General features: G+C 44.0%; 1 long non-coding RNA gene across 1 annotated transcript in view; it reads right to left on the bottom strand.

Moving 5' to 3' along the window:
- LOC134358238 (uncharacterized) overlaps nucleotides 1-16,274 on the bottom strand; it is a 119,612-nt gene extending 103,338 nt beyond the window's left edge. Inside the window, exons 1-2 of the long non-coding RNA XR_010020838.1 lie at nucleotides 16,156-16,274; nucleotides 15,426-15,516 (exon numbers count right to left, since the gene is read on the bottom strand). This is a non-coding gene — a long non-coding RNA (uncharacterized LOC134358238). The remainder of the gene's footprint in view (nucleotides 1-15,425; nucleotides 15,517-16,155) is intronic.
- Between the last annotated feature and the right edge of the window lie 299 nt (nucleotides 16,275-16,573).

Here is a 16,573-nt window from a genome sequence, read left to right as displayed (position 1 = left end):
TCACCACTCTCTGTGTGAAGAAGTTTTTCCTCATCTTGGTCCTAAAAGGCTTCCCCTTTATCCTCAGACTGTGACACCTCGTTCTGGACTTCCCCAACATCGGGAACAATCTTCCTGTATCTAGCCTGTCCAATCCCTTTAGGATCTTATACGTTTCAATAAGATCCCCCCTCAATCTTCTAAATTCCAGAGAGTATAAGCCCAGTCGATCCTCATTTTGGTCGATCCTCATTTTGTCAATCCAAGGCCTCCTCATTTTGGTGGATGAGGAGGCCTTGGATCGACATGTCAGAAAGGGAACGGGAATCAGAATTAAAATGTTTGGACACCTCTGAAAATCCAAATGCTTTTGGGAGAAACAAATCAGCACAAATATTCTAAAACTTTCTGACATCAGTGAGTCAGACACCCAAAATTAATGTCAGGGCTGCCCCTGGGTACACAAATATGGGAAGTATTGACTGTCTATACATGTGACTGTATCTGATATGCTAAGTGACAACATCTGTCTGGTCTGCTAGCTTGTACTTCAGTCACAGCAGTGCAAATATCAGCCATGTTGCCTGATTTGATGCAATCCAATTAATACAATCCTATTGTTTTAATGTTTAGCTCTTGCATATGTAATCTCTTAGCCTGTGGAGCAGCCTGTGCTTTTAACTTCAATTTACTGCTTGCAATTTACAAAAATATGAAGGCTAATTGCAAGCTTCCTGAACTTATTTACATTTATAGAAATGAAGCCTGGTTCTTGTTTGAGTTAATATCTGCTATATTCACATAACTCCAGAATACACCCTAACGCATGACAAGTAATCTCCAATGCTTATTTTTATACAACTTGCATGAATCATTACATGTAAAGGCCAGAAGATAGTGCAGGTTTTGTACCTTGCAGAAGACCCAAACTACAGGACTGAGGCCTTGACCCCTTCCCTTCTCCTCACCTGCCCATCTCCTCCCTCTGGTTCACCATTTTCTTCCCTTTATTCCATTCTTGACTATTTTCTCCAATCAGATTTCTTCTTCTCCAGTCCTTTAAGTCTTCTATCTATCACCTCCCAGCTTCTCACATCATTCCACCCTCTTCCTCACCCACCTACCTTGCCCCTCACCTGGTCTTACCTACCGCCTGACGACTGGTTCAATGGTTCAATGGTTCAATTTAATATCAGAGGTTGTACACAGCATACAACCTGAAATTCTTACTCTTCACTGACATGTACAGACAAAGCTTGTACTCTTTCCCTCCCTCCCACTTTCTTATTCTGGCTTCTTCCCCCTTCCTTTCCAGTCCTGAAGAAGGGTCTTAGCCCAAGACGCTAACTGTTTATTGCCCTCTATAGATACTGCCTAACTTGCTGGGTTCTTCCAGTGTTGGTGTGTGTTGCTGTGGTTGAGAATATGTTGTGTTCTCCTGATGGTCCTTCAATGTCTTTGATTCACTTCCAGGTAGGCTTTTCTTCATTATTACTGACTGTCACCAGATCCTCCAATTGTGACCCACACGTTAAGATTCCTTAAGGTTGTTACAGCTGGCGGTGGTAATGGGGACAAGCTCCCACTACCTATTAAATGCTCCCAATGGTGTGTGCCTCAAATAGCCTCTGACAACCAAGTCCAGCTCCTGGTATTCGCATGTGGCTTAGCTACTGAGCCCGGCGGAACTATTTCTATTGACAGTAGAAGGGGCAAAGGCGGGTTACTGGCGCCTTAAAACCAGTTGCTTTGGGCACATGGGGCTCATCAGCTGAGGATGGCAGCTCACCTACGAGAAAGAAAACCCTGATCTCAAGCCTCTGCTGCCTTCAGCTACACCTTCCCACGTGGAAGGCTTCAGGAATAAACTTCGAGTGAAAAATCAGGTGCTGGAGTCCCTAAGGCAGTCCTCCATTGAGTTCAATGCTGACTGGCAACCCTTGCGATGTAGCTGGTATCAGACTGTATTGGTCTCTGCTGTTATTTTGGGTTCATCAGATGCATGGAGAGGGGGAGCTTGCTACATGAGCAACAGCTTGCTCTCCGTATCATAATGCCCTGGCTTGTGTGTCTAGGCAGCTCAAACACAGTAGTCTTGGTCAGCTCTGACCGACAGAGGCCTCAGAGAGAGAGATCCACACCCTACCAATTATGTCTCCTCCATCATCAGCGACCAATCACCAACCTCAATAACTGTCATGCTCTTTACCCCAATCAGGAGCAGACTGGCCACAAGCTGATTTTCCTCCGTATTTGCCACCAATTTCCACCCTATCTTCAGCAATTCTTTCCCACCACTACTTCCCCCATAATCCCTTTTGATCACCTCAGCACAGTAGTTAGTACCTGTCAGGTGTATTATCACTGTCTTGTATAGCATGAAATAGACACACAAATCCGTAACTGACAGCAAATACTGCAAAGAAAGTAAAAATAAGGTCGTGTTCATTGGTTCATACACCATTCAGAAATCTGATGGTGGGGGAAAATAAACCATTCCTGAATCATTGAGCTGGGTCTTCAAGCTCCAGTCCTTCCTCCCTGATGACGGTGTCGAGAACAAGGCGTGCCCTGGACGATGAGGATGAGGACGGTTGTGTCTGTGCCAGAGCCAGTTGAGTCTAGAATCCTCTGCAGCCTCTCGTAATCCTGTGTGCGGGAGCTTCCTTACCATGTTGTGGTGCACCCAGTCAGGATGATAGACCAGGTGGCTGAGTGGTGTCCCAGCAGTGACCTCGCACGCAACGTCAGCAAGACCAAGGAATGATCGTGGATTTCAGGAAGGGGAAGTCAAGGAGCTTCCATACCAAGCAACACACATCAAAGTTGCTGGTGAACACAGCAGGCCAGGCAGCATCTCTAGGAAGAGGTACAGTCGACGTTTCGGGCCGAGACCTTCCATACCAAATTGTGATGCAGCCTGTCAGGATGCTCTCTACTGTATTTTTATAGAAATTTACAAAAGTCTTTGTTGACGCACCAAATATTCTTAAACCCTTAACAAAGTAGAGCCCACTGGTGTGTCTTCTTTGTGATTGCATCAATGTATTGACCTGGGACAGATCCTCATACCCAGGAGCTTAAAGCAGATTACCCTTTCCACCGCTGACCCCTCAGTGAGGGCTGGTGTGTTCTCTGACTTCCCCTTCCTGAAATCCACAATCATTCCTTGGTCTTGCTGACATTACATGTGAGGTCACTGCTGGGACACCACTCAACCAGCTGATCTATCATCCTCCTGAACGCCTCCTCGTTGCCAAAGGTAATGTTATCTGCAAATGTATCGCTGGCATTTGAGCTGCACAAGTGTAGATGGAGGAGAGCAGATCCTTGACGTGCCCCTCCGTTGACTGTCAGTGAGGAAGGGAAAATACTATCGACCTGCACTGACCGTGGTCTCCCGATGAGGAAGTTCAGCATCCAGCTGCAGAGGAAAGTACCGAGGCCCAGGTTCAGAAGTTTGGTTATTAATACCGAGGGCATGATGGTGTTTAATGCAGAGCTGCAATCGATGAACAGCAGTCTGGCATATGTTTCACTGTTGTCTAGGTGCTCCAAAGTCAAGTGGGGAGCCAGTGAGATTGAATCCACTGTAGAACACCTGTGGTGGTAGGCAAACTGCAGCGTATCCCAGTCTTTGCTTAGGCAGGAGTTAATTCCAGACATAACCAACCTCTCAAGGCACTCTCATCACAGGCATGTGAGTGCTATTGGGCAGTAGTCATAGAGGCAGACCACCCTGGTCTTCTTGGGCGCCAGTATAATTGCTGCCCTTTCGAAGCAGGTGGGAACCTTCGGCTGCAGCAATGAGAGATTGAAGATGTCCTTGGATACTCCCACCAGCTGGTTTGCACAGGTTGGCAGTGCCCTGCCAGGTATACTGTCAGGGCCTGATGCCTTGTAAGGGTTCAGCTCACCCTCTCGAAGTATGTTCGAAACTCAACCAAGACAAAAATCACATGGGGTTTAACATAGGTTTAGAGTTATTCTCCCTTTTAAAGCTCGCAAAAAAAGACATTGAGCTCATCAGAGAGTGAAGCATCACTGCTGTTCATGCTGTCAGGTTTTGTCTTCGAAGAAGTAATAGCCTACAAACCATTCCGCAGTCATGCATCCTATTGTGTCTCTAATTACACACGGAATTGTATTTTGTGTCTATAATTACACACGGAATAGTATTTTGTGTCTCTAATTACACACGGAATTGTATTTTGTGTCTATAGTTACACACGGAATTGCCTTTTGGCTCCCCCAAAGGTCTCCCATGGTTTTGTTTTTACTTTATTTTAATTTTTATTGAGATACAGTGTGGAACAGGCCTTTCCAGTCCAATGTGCCACACCACCCAGCAACCCCCAATTTAACCTGGCCTAATCACGGGACAATTTACAATGACCAATTTACCTATTGACTGGTGCATCTTTGAACTGTGGGAGGAAACCAGAGCACCCGGGGAAAACCCTCGCAGTCACAGACAGAACATGCAAACTCCTTACATGCAGCAGTGGGAATTGAACCTGGGTTGCCGGTACTGTAAAACGTTGTGCTAACCACTATGCCACCTTGCTGCCCACCTGGACATCTTGTACCAGTCTTGAATGGTAGAGATCTAGCCATCAGCTGACTTTGAATCTCCTAGCTCTGGTCTGGTTTGGGAAGACAGTGTATTCTCAGATTCAACCATTCTGGTCTTGATGAAGTTGGTGACAGCCATGTCACGTTCATGCAGACCCATAGATAAATCCCTGAATATGGTACAGTCCACCATTTCAAAACAGTCCTGGAATTGCTCCTCTGCCTCTCTTGACCATACCTTCACGGTCCTCAATCACTGCCTGTGCACGAGGAGTAGAAGTACAGGCAGGTGATTGGACTTGCCAAAGTGTAAGCTCAGGATGACACAGTACGCATTCTTGATGGCGGTGTAACAGTGATCGAGTATGTTGGCAGCTGCCCAAACATTTAATAAATACCATTTGAGCATATGAATCTCCAAGGCATAGAAAGCTATGGACCAAGTGATGACAAATGGGATTAGCGTAGGTAGGTATTTGTTGGTCATGTTGGGCTGAATGGCTGAAGGGTCTTTTATGGGCTGCATGACTCTATCATCTATGACTATGACAACACCATCAATCAGACCCTGAAGTTACAGAGAATGGAGAGTGTGGAGTAAAAATCTAGCTGCATATTTTCTCTTGCAAAGGATTGTATGGCCATCCATGTAGACCCATGGGTCTTCGATGACAGAACATCAGCCAACACTCTTTCCCCCAACCAACATAGCAACATTTTAATGCAAGTTTTATTTATGCATAAAATTCTCTCTGGCACATTGTCCTTTCACCAGGATCTTCCATCTGCTATTTTACCCTAATTGGATATTCCATAAGACTATAAGATATAGGAGCAGAATTTGGCCCATCGAGTCTGTTACACCATTTTATCATGTCTGATCCATTTCTCTCACAGCCTCAATCTCCTGCCTTCCTCCCGTACCCCTTCATGCCCTGACTAATCAAGAATCTATCAAGCTCAGTTTTAAATATACAGAATGACTTGGCCTCCTCTTGATTTGGCAATGAATTCCCCAGATTCATCACTCTCTGGCTAAAGAAATTCCTCCTCATCCCTGTTCTAAATGGATGTCCTTCTATCCTGAGGCTGTGACCTCTGGTCTTAGACTCCCCCATCACAGGAAACATCCTTTCCACATCCATTCTATTGAGCCCTTTCAATATTTAATTGCTTTCAATGAGGTCACCCCTCATTCTACTGACATTTTTGAGATGCAGTGAGTAATTAAAAATTAATTTTGGAAAAATAAGAATCTACAGATTCGAAGTGGAGAAGAGAATGTCATAAACTAAAATCAGTACAGGGTAAATATATAACAGCATTCTCATTTTTAAAAATAGTTAATCTTCTGGTGACTATGCAGTAAGCAAACATTGTGTTGCATTTAGAATATATGTTATTAACCAACAGGAATGTGCTTTAAAGAACTCCTGAACCAACACCCACACCCACAGAAATCATGTGAAGAAGCCTGAGCTGGTGAACTGAACATCATCTGCTGATGAATTTATGTATTGTATTCCATAATAGAGCTTGGCACAATCTGTCTATTTGAAAAAAGAAACTTGGGAAACAGTTGCTCAATTCATATTAAGACTGGAATTATATTAGAATAAAATAGAATAGAACTTTATTGTCGTTGCTCAAGACAACGAGATTGCGGTGCTGTTCCAGCCTGTGCAAAATAGGTATTTACTTACTATTATTATTTTCTTATACTTAAGTAACATTAGCAAATTAGTTCAATTGGTTTGATAAATTAATCTTTAAAAATAATTTATAAGGTGATATTATTGTTCAAGTAAAGACATTTATTTACTTATTTAGAGATACAATGCAGAATGAGTCCTTCCAGTCCAACGAGCCACACCACCCAGCAACCCACCTGTTTAATCCTAGCCTAATCACAGGACTATTTGCAATGAGCAATTAACCTACTAACTGGTACTTTCAATTATTTATCTACCTATCGAATGATTGATTGATTGAGACACAGAATGGGGTAGGCCCATTTGGCCCCACGTCGCCCAGCAACCCCTTATTTAACACTAGCCTAATCACAGGACAATTTACAACAACCCGATCAACCTGCCGATCGGTACGCCTTTGGAATGTGGGAGGAAACTGGAGCACCTGGAGGAAACCCACACAGTCACGGGGATTTCTTCACACAGGCGGTGCTGGAATTGAACTTGGAACTCTAGAACGCCCGAGCTGTAATAGTGGCGTGAAAACCACTACACTCATCAACAGTTGACCCCCCCCCCCCACAACTTACCCTGATACCTCCAGTTCACTGACATCTTCATCTTTAACCGGAGAAAAGCATAAGGAATAAACTAAAAATTGGGAATGCTGGAAATATTCAACAAGACAGTTAGCATCAGAGGAGGAAGAGAAAGAGTAAATGCTTCGTGTTATCTTTCAGCAGAATCAGTACTCCCAATGCCATCTCCTCTACATTAGTGAGACCCATAGTAAAGTGGGGGACCGTTTCGTCGAGCACCTTCGCACTTCCTGGTAGCCAAACATTTTAATTCTGATTCCCGTTCCTGTTCCGACATGCTGATCCGTGGCCTCCTCTTGTTCCTATATAAGGCCATGCTCTGGGTGGAGGAGCAACACCTTACATTCCACCTGGGCAGCCTCCAACCTACTGGCATGAATATCAATTTCTCCTGCTGATAAACAAATTTCACCTCCCTTCCTCTGTTCCCCACTCTGACCTTTTACATCTTTTTCACCTGCCTATTACTCCTCCCGGGTCCCCTCCTCCTTCCCTTTCTTCTATTGTCCACTTTTGGCTCCTATTAGATTCCTTCCTCTCCAGACCTTGACCTTTCCCACCCACCTGGCCTTACCTATCACCTTCCAACTAGCCTCCTTTCCCTCCCCCCATCTTTTTATTCTGGGATCTCCCTCCTTCCTTCTCTGTCCTGAAGAAGGGTCTCAGCCTGAAACGTCGACTGTTTTATTCATTTCCAGGGCGGTTGCGTGACCTGCTGAGTTTTGTCTGTGTTGCTTCTCATTATTATTTTATAAGTCATGTCATCGAAAACCTTGGCAAACTTCTATAGATGTGTAGTGGAAAGTGTGCTGACTGGCTGCAATACAGCCTGGTATGGAAACACCAATGCCGGGCTGGCTTGTGACATCAGCGCCGGACCCGGGAACAGAGGTTCTGGCGCCGATGTCATTGCGCCACCAGCCAGAGGTTCCCGGGTTCGAAACCAGTCGGGTCCACTCCCGAGTACGCTTTCCATCCATGCTGGGTTGAGTGTCGAGATCACAACTTGACCTCGTAAAATAAAAAAGGAAAATGCTGTGAAAATGTCTGTGTGGGGAGTGGCACACCACACAGTCTCAGTCTGTCTCTCTCTCTTTCTCTCTCGGAAAATCCTACAAAAGATAGTGGATTCTGCCCAGTACATCATGGGTAAAACCCTACTAAACCATTGAACACATTTACAAGAAACATTGCCATAGAAAAGTGACGTTCATCATCAGAGAACCCCACCACCCAGGCCATGCTCTTTCTCGTTGCTGCCATGAGATAGAAAGTACAGCCTCTAGACTCTCACCACCAAGTTCAAGAACAGTTACTACCCCTCAACCATCAGGCTCTTGAACAAAAGGGGACAGTTACACTCATTTAAGTACTCTGTTATATTGTTACTTCATGGCCATTATTTATTGCTACTTATTTATATTCGCAGTTGCACAGTTTGTTTACAGTTTACAGCTACTGTTCTATAGATTTGCTAAGTATGCCCGCAGAAAAAGAATCTCAGGATTGTATGTGGTGACGTGTATGTGCTCTGATAATAAATCTGACTTTCAACTTTGAATAGTTCATCGGTAGAAAATACCACAAATTTCAAGTTCAGATCTACTTTTTCTACAATTTGGGAATATTATGCAAAGGTGTCCTTGTGAAAGTTTGTTTCAATTTTTGAATTACTTAAAAAGAATACATTTGTAGCTTTGCTACACAAGAGACACATGGAACATTCTCTTTTGTTCTTGCCTGCCCTGCAGATAAAATAATTTGAAACCATCTCTGTAGAAATGGTTACAGGATGCATCTGCAACTCAGATTTATCACACTCTCTTCACTGAGAGCAGCTGTTAATTCATAGTGACCTCACATGGTATTACAGCCGTGCATGGGAATGGAAAGTCAAACATTTCATTGTGCCTCTTGCTCTTAAGATACATAGTTGAGCTGAGATATACTATGGTAAAGTTTAATTTGAGGTCAGTACTACTGTAGTTCTACCATAGCCATCCTGTTAAACACTGAGAGTTATCCCTGTGAGTCACAGTGAGGTTAGGCAGGTCAGAAAATGCTACATATTGCCATTCTTATATATAGCAGGACTGTTCAAGAAATGTGTGTGACTTCCAAGAAAAGCTAAGTGAAACCTCAACAAGTTACTATATACAAAACTTGCTGCTCCAAAGTATCAATTGAATATGTGAATGTCAGCTAACACACACATTTCCCACACTACCCAGGACATGCTCTCTTCTCACTGCGGCCTCAGGTCCCACACCACCCGGTTCAGGAACAGTCATTACCCCCTCAACCATCAGGCTCCTGGAACAACGTGGACAAATTCGCACACCACAGCTCTTCACTCAGAGCTTGGTTTCAATATTTAAGAGAAATTTGGATAGGTACATGGATGATAGGGGTGTAGGGGCCATGGTGCAAATGCAGGGCGATGGGATTAGGCAGTTTAACTGGTTCACCACTGGCAAGGTGAGCTGAAGGGTGTGTTTCTGACTCTACGACTCTGATTCCACAATCTATGCACTCACCTTCAAGGACTCCAGAATTCAGTATTATCCATCTATCTATTTATTTATTGATTGATCTATCTGTCTATTTATTTATTCATTTGTATTTGTACAGCCTGTCTTCTTTTGCACATTGCTTGACGGCCTTTATTACTTATTAATTTATTATTATCATTTTTTTTCTTTCTTGTTTATACTTGCACGATATGGTGTCTTTTGCACATTGGTTGTTCATCCTTGGCGATAGTTTTTCATTGATTCTATTGTACTTTCTGGGACTTACTGTGAAAGCTGATAAGAAAATGAATCTCAGGGAAGTACATGATGACAGGTATGTAGAGTCATAGAGTCCTAGAAAAGTACAGCACAGAAACAGGCCCTTCAGCCCATCTAGTCTGTGCCTAACCATATAATAAAAAAAACTTTGATTAAAAATATTACTTGGAACTTCGAAGTACTGGAGAGCTCAGGAGCTCAGGCAGCATCTATGGAGAAGAATAAAGAGTTGATATTTCAGGCTGGGGCTCTTCATCAGGACTCGGCCCGAAACATTATCTCTTTATTCCTGTCCACACACAGATCCTGCTTGACCTGCTGTGTCCCTCCAGCAATTTCTATGCCACTCAGGATTTTCAGTATCTGCAGAATCTCTTGTGTAAATGAATGTCAGCTGCTTTTGATGTAAAGTAGCAACGAAAAATTATGCAACTTTTTTGCATATTTTCCAGCATTTGTCTCCGACAAGGTTGAAATGCCCTTTCTCTCACTGCTCCTGAAGATACTACTACTACTACTACTACGTCGACTCAGGCCTAGGGGGCCGGCGTCGGGCACGATGACAGACTCTCCACTTCTCCCTCTCCCTCATCAGTGTTTTCAGTTCATCTACATTAGCCGCGCCGCTGTCTTCTAGGAGCATATTGACCATAGTCTTGGGAGGGCGCCCAGGGTTCATCCTCCTGTGCTTGGGCTCCCATATGATGACTAGGCTGGCAGGTAGCTCGGGGTGGCGTAGACAGTGCCCCGCTAGTCGCAGTCTTCTCACCTCGATTTTAGTGGTGAGCATCGGATGATGCTTATTGATAGTTCTTATTGAAGTACAATTTTAAATTCTTCAGTAGCCTTTCAGTAGCTTACTAAGTATTAATTTTAAGTCTGAACAATTAATTCCAGCACTCTGTGTTGCTATTCAAAAGCATTAGGGAATTTCTGCTGGGTCAAAGGTCAGGGTTCCTGCTCCTAAGCAGTGTCAGATGCAGCATCTACTCCAGTGAACATTATAAAGAAGAGTGAACACACAAAGGAACTGGAGGAACTCAGTGGAGTCAGGTAGCATCTTCCAGAGGGAAATGAACAGTCAACGTTCAGGGTCGTGATCCTTCATCGGGACTGTGTCTGGATGGATGAATAGTTTAATCCGGCAATCAAATGTGCCATTCAAATAACCTGGCAGCACTTACTGCATGGAAAGGCATGCAATGGGCACGTGGCAATTAAACTCTCCTAGAATATTAAAGTTCAAAGGTCAAAGTAAATCTACAAAAGACAGCACCAACTTGGGCGTTCAACCAGCGTACAAAATACAGCAAATTGTACAAATGCAAAGTGAAAGAAATAATAATAATAATAAAGCTATAAGCAATAAATATCGAGAACATGAGATGAAGAGTCCTTGAAAGTGAGTCCATAGGTTGTGAGAACATTTCATTAATGGTTGGGAGGCAGGGGGCGAGGGGTCCCTGATGATGGATGCTGCTTTCATGCAACAACGCTCCATGTGGATATGCTCAATGGTGGGGAGGGCTTTACCCACGCGCCATGCCACTACTTTTGTAGGATATTCCGTGATATTATTGTGTATTCCAGAAAGAATATTATTATTGAGTATTGTTCCAGTAAGGCAGGTGGCAGAGTGGAGATATGTCTTTACCAAATTAGGCAGCAGTCCCCAACCACCGGGCCGCAAACCATGTGCTACTGGGCCGCGAGGAAACAATATGAGTCAGCTGCACCCTTCCTCATTCCCTGTCCCGCACACTTGAACTTGAACATATGGTTGCCAACTGTCCCATATTTGCCGGGACATCCCGTATATTGGGCTAAATTGGTTTGTCCCATGTGGGACCGCCCTTGTCCCGTATTTCCCCCGCTAAGGTAGAGCATTCTTATGAAACTTTTTGTGCCGAAATGGCGTGAAGCAAAGAAGCAATTACCGTTAATTTATATGGGAAAAATTTTTCAGCGTCCCAGACCCAAAAAAATAACCTAACAAATCATACCAAATAACACATAAAACCGAAAATAAATAGCACTAATATATCGTAAAAGCAGGAATGATATCATAATTATACAGCCTATATAAAGTAGAAATAATGTATGTACAGTGTAGTCGAGAGGATGAAGGCAAAACCGACTTGTGGGGGGAGAATCAGTACGTACATGCATGCGCACACAGGTGCTCGTGCAAAGCTTCATGGTCATGGTAGTCTTTCCTGGGGTAAGGTGTCCCGGGATTTGACTGCTACTTTTGTCCCTTATTTGGGAGTGAGAAAGTTGGCAACCCCAACTGTAAAAGGTATGTCGAGGCGAGTTTAACCCTACTTGAACACCACCCCCCACCCCCAGTCAGCCAGTCCACAAAAATATTGTCAATATTAAACCGGTCCGTGGTGCAAAAAAGGTTGGGGACCCCTGAAATAAGGTGTAAGGCGTTCATTCCCTCTGCTAGCCTACAGGTCACCACTGGGCATGGTGAAGCACCTTCTTATCACCACCCCCACCCCCGATCAGGGTCACGTGAAGCCTAGGGAGTAGGTGGTGGATGGTCATATGAGCAGCTGATGCATATAACAAGACCTGGTTATGTGACCACCGATGCCAGGCAGGCAATCTCTGAAGAGTACTGATAATGGCTGGGATTACCCACTTTGTAAAGACACTGCCCAGAAGAAGGCAATGGCAAACCACTGTTGAAAAATTTCCCAGGAACAATTATGGCCAGTAGTACATGATTGCCCACATCACAGAACACGGCACATGGTGATGATGTTGATTCCAGTAAGACACTATATTCAGAGCACACACACATGGACAAATCATCTGTAACAAGTGCCAAAAGAATAGATATTGTCCTTGAGCCCTGGTGGTGTGTTCTTTCTGACTTTTGTAACTTCTGCACAATGAGAGAGGGAGAAGAGAAATGTCCAAAGTTGGAGGGATCTTTGATTATGTTGGTTGCTTTATCAAAGCAGCAAAAAAAGTCCAGACAGACTGAATTAGTGTAGAAAAGCAGTGCTGTTGAAAAGATCACCCATGATTTTATTGAATAGGCCCCTCTTGCTTCTATTTCTTATGGCATTTCTGGGTGTATCTTTATTCCAAATCATGAGAACGTATTTGATGTTAAGAACACTGAATATAGTAGATGTTTTAACAAACTTTCCAAACTCTGAAGTTGAATACAGTTAAAGAATGAAATCCCGGATAGACCCTGGTCACAGACAACAACTGTCTTCAATGCACAGACCCAGCAACACCATTTGAGTTTCAGAAATTTAGACGCATCCTCAGTTTAGGGTTAACTGGTATCTATTATTCCTTATCTATTGTTAACTGTTTAGGCTTTCGTAGTTGTTCACTTCCCTGTCAATCAGGCTTAAAAATCTTGTTGAAATAACTAACATTTTTAAAATTCTTAGTAGTACACAGAGGTAAACAAAAGATCCTTATAAGCAACTCTGGAGTCTTTGGAAAAAACAGCAATAAATCTTGTACTGATATATAAAGTGCAGCAGACAAACACAATAACATAGAGTCTGTCTCAATAGAATCAACTACTCGGTTCAAAACTTCTGATGTCCCATAGGACCAATAATGCAGTCTAGTCTACTGTATTGTTATTCTGAGGATCCAGTGGTTCGAACCATTCATTCTGATGTCACAAATTGTGTTCAGAATCAAAGTCAGGGTTAATATCACTGGCATATGCTGTGAAATGTGTTGCTTTGTGGCAGCAGTACAGTGCAATACATAAAAAACAATAAATTGCAATTCTATTCCTCTTCTCACCCTGTCTCTTGCAAAAACGCCATCCCCTTCTCGCAATTCCTCCGTCTCCGCCGCATCTGCTCTCAGGATGAGGCGTTTCATTCTAGGACGAGGGAGATGTCTTCCTTTTTTAAAGAAAGGGGCTTCCCTTCCTCCACTATCAACTCTGCTCTTAAACGCATCTCCCCCATTTCACGTACAACTGCTCTCACTCCATCCTCCCGCCACCCCACTAGGAATAGGGTTCCCCTGGTCCTCACCTACCACCCCACCAGCCTCCGGGTCCAACATACTATTCTCCGTAACTTCCGCCACCTCCAACAGGATCCCACCACTAAGCACATCTTTCCCTCCCCCCTTCTCTCTGCATTCCGCAGGGATCGCTCCCTACACAACTCCCTTGTCCATTCGTCCCCCCCATCCCTCCCCACTGATCTCCCTCCTGGCACTTATCCGTGTAAGCGGAACAAGTGCTACACATGCCCTTACACTTCCTCCCTTACCACCATTCAGGGCCCCAAACAGTCCTTCCAGGTGAGGCAACACTTCACCTGTGAGTCGACTGGGGTGATATACTGCGTCCGGTGCTCCCGATGTGGCCTTTTATATATTAGCGAGACCTGACGCAGACTGGGAGACCGCTTTGCTGAACATCTACGCTCTGTCCGCCAGAGAAAGCAGGATCTCCCAATGGCCACACATTTTAATTCCACGTCCCATTCCCATTCTGACGTGTCTATCCACGGCCTCCTCTACTGTAAAGATGAAGCCACACTCAGGTTGGAGGAACAACACCTTATATTCCATCTGGGTAGCCTCCAACCTGATGGCATGAACATCGACTTCTCTAACTTCCGCTAGACCCCACCTCCCCCTCGTACACCATCTGTTACTTATTTTTATGCACACATTCTTTCTCTCACTCTCCTTTTTCTCCCTTTGTCCCTCTGAATATACATCTTGCCCATCCTCTGGGTCCCCCCGCCCGCCTCCTTGTCTTTCTTCCCGGACCTCCTGTCCCATGATCCTCTTGTATCCCCTTTTGTCTATCACCTGTCCAGCTCTTGGCTCCATCCCTCCCCCTCCTGTCTTCTCCTATCATTTTGGATCTCCCCCTCCCCCTCCAACTTTCAAATCCCTTACTCACTCTTCCTTCAGTTAGTCCTGATGAAGGGTCTCAGCCTGAAACGTCGACTGTACCGCTTCCTACAGATGCTGCCTGGCCTGCTGCGTTCACCAGTAACTTTGATGTGTGTTGCATGGAATAGACCCCTCGGGTCTTTCGAGCCCAGCCGCCCAGCAATCCCCTGATTTAAACCAAGCCTAATCACAGGACAATTTACAATGATGGATGAACCTACGCCTTTGGACTACAGGAGGAAACGGAGCATCCCGAGGAAATCCATACGGTCATGGGGAAAATGTACAAATTCCTCACAGGCAGTGGCTGGAACTGAAGCCGGGTCACCTGTAACCGCGAAGCATTGTACTAACCGCTATGTTACCATGCCGCCCTTATGTATAAAATCATGAATATTTTTGCTCTTGTTTTGCCCTATTTATTTAATTTATATATGTGTGTATGTACTGTATAAATATTTATAATATATACATTTAAAAAGTAGTGCTAAAAGAGAACAAAGAAAAAAACATTGACTTCTCAAACTTCCGCTAATGCCCCACCTCCCCCTCGTACCCCATCCATTATTTATTTATATACACACATTCTTTTTCTCTCTCTCCTTTTTCTCCCTCTGTCCCCCTCACTATACCCCTTGTCCATCCTCTGGGCTTTTTTCCCCCTCCCCCTTTTCTTTATCCCTGGGCCTCCTCCTGTCCCATGATCCTCTCATATCCCTTTTGCCTATCACCTGTCCAGCTCTTGGCTCCATTCCTCCCCCTCCTGTCTTCTCCTATCATTTCTGATCTCCCCCTCCCCCTCCCACTTTCAAATCTCTTACTAGCTCTTCTTTCAGTTAGTCCTGATGAAGGGTCTCGGCCCGAAACGTCGACTGTACCTCTTCCTAGAGATGCTGCCTGGCCTGCTGCGTTCACCAGCAACTTTGATGTGTGTTGCTTGAATTTCCAGCGTCTGCAGAATTCCTCGTGCTTGCGAAAGAAAAAAAATAGTGATTTAGTATTCATGGGCTGGTTCATTGACCGTTCAGAAATCTAATGGTGAAGGGGAAGAAGCTGTCCCTAAATAGTGAGTATCCGTCTTCAGGTTCCTATAGCTCTTCCCTGATGGTAGCAATGAGAAAAGGACACGTAACACCGAAGCTATAGTCATTTATAGAATTCTGAATGTGCAAACTGAAGGTTCTTGGATTGTGAAACTCACTTCAAGTAGGTACATGAGATTATCAGATCCCTTTATTTATTGATTTAACAGCATGACAACCCAGCATCAGATAATAGGCATTTTAAACTCTAGAGAGGAGAGAGAGGATTCCTGTTGAATGATACAGTCCCCGGGTTTCTGCATCAATTCAAATTGCTTACCAAATCTAACAAACATTTAGTGACTAACAGCTAGAAATGTTGTTAATGTCATGCACCGTATTGAGAAACAAATTAAGTCAAAGTTGGTTTGGTGTCTGGCCGTTTCTCTTTGATATGCTAATAAATGCAAATTTGCAGACTAGGCAAAGTAAACTCATAGGTTATCGCTAATGGCTGCGACAAAATCTGAAAGAGAAAACAAGTTAACAAAGCTATTTAAATGAAATTGCAGATATACACACTTACCAAGGTCATTTCGGATAATATGCGCAGTCATTTTTGACTCAATCATCTATGATTTAGAGGAAAGCATTGTGAATAACATCAGCAAGTTTGCTGGTGATACTAAGCTGGGTGGCAGTGTGACATGTGATGAGGATGTGAGGAGAATTCAAGGTGACTTGGATAGGCTGGGTGAGTGGGCAGAAACTTGGCAGATGGCGTTTAATGTGAATAAGTGTGAGGTTACTCACTTTGGGAGCAAGAACAGGAAGGCAGATTATTATCTGAATGGTGTGGAGTTAGGTAAGGGAGAAATACAAAGAGATCTAGGAGTACTTGTTCATCAATCTCTGAAGGTGAATGAGCAAGTGCAGCAGGCAGTGAAGAAGGGTAATGGAATGTTGGCCTTTATTACAAAGGGAATTGAGTACAAGAGCAAGGA

The sequence above is a fragment of the Mobula hypostoma genome, chromosome 2 (genome assembly GCF_963921235.1).
Source record: "Mobula hypostoma chromosome 2, sMobHyp1.1, whole genome shotgun sequence".
NCBI lineage: Eukaryota > Metazoa > Chordata > Chondrichthyes > Myliobatiformes > Myliobatidae > Mobula > Mobula hypostoma.
Note: the sequence above shows the minus strand (reverse complement) of the source record. Positions and strands in the feature narration are given on the sequence as shown.